Raw genomic sequence first — 9534 nt, forward strand, 5'->3', positions numbered from 1 at the left:
AGTAAAGCCCCCCACTATGTTCTTGCACATCTCTGTAATTTCCTTGCAAATTTGTTCCTCTATATTTTCCCCATTGTGTGAACTGAAGGAGCAAGCCAGACCTCTTTTGGATATAGAATCATTGAAAAATGTTGGCACAGAAGGAGGCAATTCAGCCCATCATTCTGTGCTGGGAAACAAACTAGCCACTTATCTAATCCTTCCAGCACCTGGTCCATAACCTTGCAGGTTACAGCACTTTAGGTGCATGTCCAGGTACCTTTTAAAAGAATTGAGGGTTTCTGTCTCCACCACCATTCCTGGTAGTGAATTCCAGACACCCGCCACCCTCTGGGTGAAAAGGTTTTTCCTTATTTTCCCTCTAATTATTCTACCAATCACCTTAAACCTGTGCCCCCTGGTAATTGACCTCTCTGCTAGGGGAAACGGGTCCTTCCTGTCTACTCTACCTAGGCCCCTCATAATTTTGTACACCTCAATTAAGTCACCCCTCAGCCTCCTCTGTTCTAGGGAAACAACCCTAGTCTATCCAATCTTTCCCCATAGATGCAACTTTCAAGCCCTGGCAACATTCTTGTAAATCTCCTCTGTACTCTCTCCGGAGCAATTTTGTCCTTCCTGTAATGTGGTGACCAGAACTGTATGCAATACTGCAGCTGTGGCCTAACCAGTGTTTTATACAGTTCCAGCATTACATCCCTGCTTTTGTATTCTATACATCGGCCAATAAAGGAAAGCATTCCATATGCCTTCTTCACCACTCTATATCTACCTGTCCTGCCATCTTCAGGGACCTGTGGACGTGCACTCCAAGGTCTCTCACTTCTTCTATCCCTCTCAATATCCTCCTGTTTATTGCATATTCCCTTGCTTTATTTGCCTTCCCCAAATGTATTACCTCACACTTTTCTGGATTGCATTCCATTTGGCACTTTTCCACCCACTCAACCAAACCATTGATAGCATTTTGGAGTCTACGGTTATCCTCTTCAGTCATCATCAAATTTCCCAATCATGCCTCCCATATTTAAGTCCAAATGGACTAAAACAGACATGAAATTAGATTTAATGGGGCAATGGGTGAAACAAAATTGATTCCATGAGTGAGCATAATGGTGTAGAGTTTGCATTAATTTGTCCTACTTTTGTCAGCTCAATGGAGGTGAAATCAGCAAAGCAGCGAGAAAGGTTGTAGAAACCCAAGGGTAAGTTATGTGAAGTGCAAAGTGAGTTTGGAGAAGGGTCTTCAAATTTGTTTTCTTATGTGCACAGAGACTGGTATGCACATTTTGAAAATTTTTACATGTTAAGTATCTAATTTTCTTAAAAAGTTACTAATGTACACCAATGAAACTAGTAAATAGTGCGGTATAGTTTTAATAAATCATTTAACGTAGTCCAAATGTGGTCTTAATTATTCTCAAGGGCAATTGGGGATGAACAACCAATGCTGGCCTTGTCAACGACGCTCACATCCCATGAAAGAATAAAAAAATTTTATCAGCTAAGGAGATCATTAGATAGGAGAAAACCATTGCAATTTACAGTGGCAAAATCTTAGAGCTATGTTTGGTTCTGAAGATTAAGAAGCTGTAAACCAAAGGGATGAGCTAAAGCAGTGGAATTAATTTAGTGACTTCTATGGTAGGTTTTTGACTGACCGTTTCCAGCAATGTGTAAGGTCTCAATACAAATACAACTCTGTTGTTACTCTCTTCTGATTTTTTTTCAATCCTGACTTCAGATTTTGTGTGTGTCTTTGTTTCTTTCCTTCCTTGTGAGATGGGGCATAACAGCTTGCATTTATATAACACCATTAATGTAATAAAATGTCCCAGGTGCTTAATAGCAGCATTATCAAACAAAATTTGACACCTAGCCACATGATTTTTTTTTTAAGAATTAGAACATTACAGCGCAGTACAGGCCCTTCGGCCCTCGATGTTGCGCCGACCTGTGAAACCATCTGACCTACACTGTTCCATTTTCATCCATATGTCTATCCAATGACCACTTAAATGCCCTTAAAGTTGGCGAGTCTACTACTGCTGCAGGCAGGGCGTTCCACGCCCCTACTACTCTCTGAGTAAAGAAATTACCTCTGACATCTGTCCTATATCTATCACCCCTCAACTTAAAGCTATATCCCCTCGTGTTTGCCATCACCATCCGAGGAAAAAGACTCTCACTATCCACCCTATCTAACCCTCTGATTATCTTATATGTCTCTATTAAGTCACCTCTCCTCCTCCTTCTCTCCAACGAAAACAACCTCAAGTCCCTCAGCCTTTCCTCGTAAGACCTTCCCTCCATACCAGGCAACATCCTAGTAAATCTCCTCTGCACCCTTTCCATAGCTTCCACATCCTTCCTATAATGCGGTGACCAGAACTGCACGCAATACTCCAGGTGCGGTCTCACCAGAGTTTTGTACAGCATGACCTCGCGGCTCCGAAACTCGATCCCCCTACTAATAAAAGCTAACACACCATATGCCTTCTTAACAGCCCTATTAACCTGGGTAGCAACCTTCAGGGATTTATGCACCTGGACACCAAGATCTCTCTGTTCATCTACACTACCAAGAATCTTCCCATTAGCCCAGTACTCTGCATTCCTGTTACTCCTTCCAAAGTGAATCACCTCGCACTTTTCCGCATTAAACTCCATTTGCCATCTCTCAGCCCAGCTCTGCAGCCTATCTATGTCCCTCTGTAACCTACAACATCCTTCGGCACTATCCACAACTCCACCGACCTTAGTGTCATCCGCAAATTTACTAACCCACCCTTCTACACCCTCTTCCAGGTCATTTATAAAAATGACAAACAGCAGTGGCCCCAAAACAGATCCTTGCGGTACACCACTAGTAACTAAACTCTAGGATGAACATTTGCCATCAACCACCACCCTCTGTCTTCTTTCAGCTAGCCAATTTCTGATCCAAATCTCTAAATCACCTTCAACCCCATACTTCCGTATTTTCTGCAATAGCCTACCATGGGGAACCTTATCAAACGCCTTACTGAAATCCATAAACACCACATCCACTGCTTTACCCTCATCCACCTGTTTGGTCACCTTCTCGAAAAACTCAATAAGGTTTGTGAGGCACGACCTACCCGTCACAAAACCGTGCTGACTATCGCTAATGAACTTATTCTTTTCAAGATGATTATAAATCCTGTCTCTTATAACCTTTTCCAACATTTTACCCACAACCGAAGTAAGGCTCACAGGTCTATAATTACCAGGGCTGTCTCTACTCCCCTTCTTGAACAAGGGGACAACATTTGCTATCCTCCAGTCTTCCGGCACTATTCCTGTCGACAATGACAACATAAAGATCAAGGACAAAGGCTCTGCAATCTCCTCCCTAGCTTCCCAGAGAATCCTAGGATAAATCCCATCTGGCCCAGGGGACTTATCTATTTTCACACTTTCCAAAATTGCTAACACCTCCTCCTTGTGAACCTCAATCCCATCTAGCCTAGTAGCCTGAATCTCAGTATTCTCCGCGACAACATTTTCTTTCTCTACTGTAAATACTGACGCAAAATATTCATTTAACACTTCCCCTACCTCCTCTGATTCCACACACAACTTCCCACTACTATCCTTGATTGGCCCTAATCTAACTCTAGTCATTCTTTTATTCCTGATATACCTATAGAAAGTCTTAGGGTTTTCCCTGATCCTATTGGCGGCACAGTGGCGCAGTGGTTAGCACCGCAGCCTCACAGCTCCAGGGACCCGGGTTCGATTCCGGGTACTGCCTGTGTGGAGTTTGCAAGTTCTCCCTGTGTCTGCGTGGGTTTTCTCCGGGTGCTCCGGTTTCCTCCCACAAGCCAAAAAGACTTGCAGGTTGATAGGTAAATTGGCCATTATAAATTGTCACTAGTATAGGTAGGTGGTAGGGAAATATAGGGACAGGTGGGGATGTTTGGTAGGAATATGGGATTAGTGTAGGATTAGTATAAATGGGTGGTTGATGTTCGGCACAGACTTGGTGGGCCGAAGGGCCTGTTTCAGTGCTGTATCTCTAATCTAATCTATCCGCCAATGACTTCTCGTGTCCTCTCCTTGCTCTTCTTAGCTCTCCCTTTAGATCCTTCCTGGCTAGCTTGTAACTCTCAAGCGCCCTAACTGAGCCTTCACGTCTCATCCTAACATAAGCCTTCTTCTTCCTCTTGACGAGCGCTTCAACTTCTTTAGTAAACCACGGCTCCCTCGCTCGACAACTTCCTCCCTGCCTCACAGGTACATACTTATCAAGGACACGCAGTAGCTGCTCTTTGAATAAGCTCCACATTTTGATTGTTCCCATCCCCTGCAGTTTCCTTCGCCATCCTACGCATCCTAAATCTTGCCTAATCGCATCATAATTTCCTTTCCCCCAGTTATAATTCTTGCCCTGCGGAATATACCTGTCCCTGCCCATCGCTAAGGTAAACCTAACCGAATTGTGATCACTATCACCAAAGTGCTCACCTACATCTAAATCTAACACCTGGCCGGGTTCATTACCCAGTACCAAATCCAATGTGGCATCGCCCCTGGTTGGCCTGTCTACATACTGTGTCAGAAAACCCTCCTGCACACACTAGACAAAAACTGACCCATCTAAAGTACTCGAACTGTAGTATTTCCAATCGATATTTGGAAAGTTAAAGTCCCCCATAACAACTACCCTGTTACTCTCGCCCCTGTCGAGAATCATCTTCGCTATCCTTTCCTCTACATCTCTGGAACTATTTGGAGCTCTATAAAAGACTCCCAACAGGGTGACCTCACCTCTCCTGTTTCTAACCTCGGCCCATACTACCTCCGTAGACGAGTACTCAAACGTCCTTTCTGCCGCTGTAATACTCTCCTTGATTAACAATGCCACCCCCCCCCCTCTTTTACCATCTTCTCTGTTCTTACTGAAACATCTAAATGAGATATTGGGGCAGATGACAAAAAGTTTGGTTAAAGAAGTAGATTTCAGGGAGCGTCTTAAAGGAGGAAAGAGAGGTAGAGAGGCGGAAAGGTTTAGAGAGGGAATTCCAGAGCTTAGGATCTTGGCAGCTGAAGCCATGGCCTCCAATGGTGGAACAATTAAAATCAGGGATGCTCAACAGGTCAGAATTGGATGACCCCAGATATATTGGAGGGTTGTGTGGCTGGAGAAGATTACAGAGATAGGGCGGGGGCAAGACCATGCAGGGATTTGAAAATAAGGATGAGAATTTTAAAATCAAGGCATTGCTTAACTGGGAGCCCCTGGGAGCCAATGTCTGTGAGTGAACACTGAACTGATGAGTGAAATGAACTTGGTACAAGTAAGGACACGGGCAGCAGAGTTTCGGATTACTTCAAGTTTACGGAGGGTAGAACATGGGAGACCGGCCAGGAGTGCATTGGAAAGTCAAGTCGAGAGGTAACAAAGGCATGGATGAGGATTTCAGCAGCAGATGAGCAGAAGTAGGGGCAGAGTCGGACAATGTTAGAGGTGGAAGTAGGCGGTATTAGTGATGGCGTGGCTATGTGATTGGAAGCTCATCTCAGGCCAAATATGACACCAAGGTTGCAAACAGTTTGGTTCAGCCTCAGCCTAGGCAGAGGAATGGATTCAGTGGCTCGGGAACAGAGTTTGTGCTGGGTCTGAAGACAGTGGCATGGTCTTCCCAGTATTTAATTGGAGGAAATTTCTGTGCATCCAGTACTGGATACCGGACAAGCAGTTTGACAATTTTGAGACAGTCGAGGGGTCAAGATGGTGGTGAGATAGATCTGGGTGTTATCAGCATATACATGGAAACTGATGCCATGTTTACGGATGATAAGGTACCACATCAAAGGTTATTGTGGGAAATAAAAGCTCATGGCATAGGGGTAACATTGGCATTGGTAGAAGATTGGCTAGCTAACAGGAAACAGAGTAGGCATAAATGGGTCACTTTCTGGTTGGAAAGATGTAATAAGTGGTGTGCCGCAGGGATCAGTGCTAGGGCCTCAACTTTTTACAATTTATGTAAATGACTTGGATGAAGGGACTGCAGGTATGGTTGCTAAATTTGCTGATGACACAAAGATAGGTAGGAAAGTAAGTTGTGAAGAGAACATAAGGAGGCTACAAAGGGATATAGATAAGTTGAGTGAGTGGGCAAAGATCTGGCAAATGTAGTATAATGTGAAAAAATGTGAAATTGTCCATTTTGGCAGGAAGAATAAAAAAGAAGCATATTTTCTAAATGGTGAAAGATTGCAGAGCTCTGAGATGCAGATGGATCTGGGTGTCCTAGTGCATGAATCACAAAAGGTTAGTATGCAGGTTCAGCAAGTAATTAGGAAAGCTAATAGAATGTTATTGTTTATTGTGAGAGGAATTGAATACAGAAGTAGGGAGGTTATGTTTCAGTTATACAGCACATTGGTGAGACCACATCTGCAGTACTGTGTACAGTATTGGTCTTATTTAAGGAAGGATGTAAATGCATTGGAAGCAGTTCAGAGAAGGTTTACTAGACTAATATCTGGAAAGGACGGGTTGTCTTATGAATAAAGATTGGACAGGCTAGGCTTGTATCTACTGGAGTTTAGAAAATTAAGAGGCAACTTGATTGAAACATATACGATCCTGAGGGGTCTTGACAGGGTGGATGCGGAAAGGATGTTCCCCCTTGTGAGAGAATCTAGAACTAGGCATCACTACTTAAAAATAAGGGGTCGCCTATTTAAGACAGAGATGAGGAGAAATTTTTTCTGAGGTTCGTGAGTCTTTGGAACTCTCTTCCTCAAAAGGCAGTGGAAGCAGAGTCTTTGAATATTTTTAAGGCAGAGGTAGATAAATTCTTGATAAGCAAGGGGCTGTAAGGTTATTGGGGGTAGGCGGGAATGTGGAGTCACGGTTACAATCAGATCAGCCATGATCTTATTGAATGGCAGAGCAGGCTCGAAGGGTCAAGTGGCTACTCCTACTCCTAATTTGTTTTGCTACGACTAAGGTGGGAGGAGTGCACTGTCTTTTCTAGTTCCACTTCTCCACAGGTCACAACATATTTTTAAATGTTTACTCAGTTACCGATACGGTCAATCATAGACTACTTTTTATCCCCGAATAAATACACCAACCAGGTTTCTTCAATAAACAAATAAACAACAAAACTATCAGTTTATTATAAAACAAGACTTATCCAGTAACAAAGCAAAGCATCAACACACAGATTGAAATATGAAAATTCCCTTTTCAAATACTCACACACACACACACACACACACACACACACAGGTTACAAAAAAAAACAAAAAAAACAGAATACTTTGGTCAAATACTTGTTAATTGAAGAAAAAAGAGAAGATATGGAAGGATGTCAGTCGTCCCTAGTGGTCTGGTGGTTGGGTATACGGAGACGGATCACTTGGATCTTTTCTGGAGCAGTTAGTTCTGGAGATGTCAAGAAATAGTCTGGTAGGCTTTCCTGGAGAATTGTGGCATCAGGTTTCAGGTATTCCACTCTGGATTCACAGGTTTTTCAAAGAGGTAGAGAAAGAGAAGCTGACTCACTGGATTTCTCCAGGTCTCTTAGAGAGCTGCAGGAATGATGAGATGGGTGTTTTTCCCTTGGCATGTTGACCTCCAACTGCTTTTCAACACAGTCCACACCCCAACCCGAAAGTCAAAACAATATCCCAAAAACGACCTCATGACCATCATAGATCGTGACATGCTAGTTCTCTGTAAACATCTCCCCCACGTCACCAAGATTTCTGTTGTTTATTGAGCTTAAGGCATGTGACAGCCAGTGAAGGTTTGTTTTCAAACAAGGTCTCTCTGTGACCCTTGAAAAAAAAAATCGATGGAGTCTTGTCAGTATTCCCAAATAAACCAATGCCCATAATTCTAAAATATGAGTTCTCAAAGAAAAATATTTTAAAAAATAGAAACACTTTCATAACAGTATGATGTAACCAAGGGGGCAGCATAGCAATAAGAAATAGGATAGATCCTTTGGGGACACCAGAGATAATGGTATGGGAGCAAGAAGAGAAGTCATTGCAAGTCGTATTCTTGCTATTATTAAATAGATGAGAGTGGAACCAGGAGAGGCGTTGAAGGAGGATAATGTGGTCAACCATGCCAGGCTGCAAATAAGTCGAGAAGGATGAGCAGTATTTTAGCACTGTCGCAGTCACATAAGATGTCATTTGTGGCTTTGATAAGAGCTGTTTTTGTACTGTGGCAGGGAGGAAACCTGATTGGAGGGATTCAATCATGGAGTTTTGGAAAAGATTTGCACAGATTTGGGTGGCGACAGCATGTTCGAGGACATAGGAGAGGAAAGGAAGGTTGGAGATGGGGTAGGGTGGATAGTTTGCAAGGAAGGAAGGGTTAAGGGTCTTTGTTTGGGGAGGTAGATGATGATGGCAGATTTAAAGGGGGGGGGGGGGCAGTACCTGAGGAGAGAGAACCATTAACAATATCAACTAACATGGGAGCCAAGAAGAGCCATCCCTCCTGGGGACCATCCCCATGGATCCCTGGCTCGGGTTTTCTGCCACTTTTAATTTGGCCTGTCAGTTGACCATCCTGTCAATTTGGCTGTCTGCTGTCTGGGAAACTGAAGAATGAAAGTACAATAAGATCTTGCCATTAAATTCCCTGGGTTTTCCTCAATTCTGCTCTACCCCGTCATCTTGCTGCCTTCCCATAAATATCCAGGCCATATCTCAGGACAAAATAAATGAGCATAAACTAGCAGAAAGGAGCTACATGTCAGTGGTTCATTTCACTTACAGAATTGTTATAAAACTATTAAAATGTTTCCAAACTGTTATAGACCTTGGAAGTATAGTTTGTCCAACATTTATCCAGCCAAGTTTATCTATAAAAGAAGTCATTCACTGAGTATTTCACTAGCTCCAACCTATAGCTGTTTGACAAAGCACATATTCACTGAAGAAACTTTGAGATGAGGTCCCAATTATTCCCTCCCCCTTCGAAGTGTCACTGGGACAAAGGTAGATCAGAAGATTGTCTTTCAGAAATGCAACTGTAAATCGCAGGTTTTTTCTGACGAGAATGAAGCCTTGCTCCCTGGTGGTCTGGTCATCTGTGTTGCTAGTTTGGCTGTACACCTAGATGGAGATGAGTCACCTGCCTTTGAAGTGCTTCTGTTCATGTTCTTTCTCAGTAATGTGGGGAAATCCAGTCTGCAGTGTATTTCCTCCAAAATGTAGTTTTCAGAAGCCTTTAAGAAGTAACCACAAACTGACACACTACAGAATCTTCATAAAGCAATAGTAAAATATTTCTTATGACATGAAGAAAACCTGTGATTGTCACAGTTGTGCCACATGTCATGCTTTGGATGGTCATAACATTCTATTTATTATCCTTGTTCAATTTGAACTGAATTAATTGCCTAGAATTTGCTGGGAAATCTCACAATTCATTTTTTTTTCCCCCTCACCCTTCAGCTCCAAATATCTTTGTGCTTGCAACAGCACAGTGAGCATTGGTGCATCTGAGACCTTGATAAGTGATGGGCC

Source organism: Heterodontus francisci, chromosome 7, assembly GCF_036365525.1.
Source record: "Heterodontus francisci isolate sHetFra1 chromosome 7, sHetFra1.hap1, whole genome shotgun sequence".
Taxonomy (NCBI): domain Eukaryota; kingdom Metazoa; phylum Chordata; class Chondrichthyes; order Heterodontiformes; family Heterodontidae; genus Heterodontus; species Heterodontus francisci.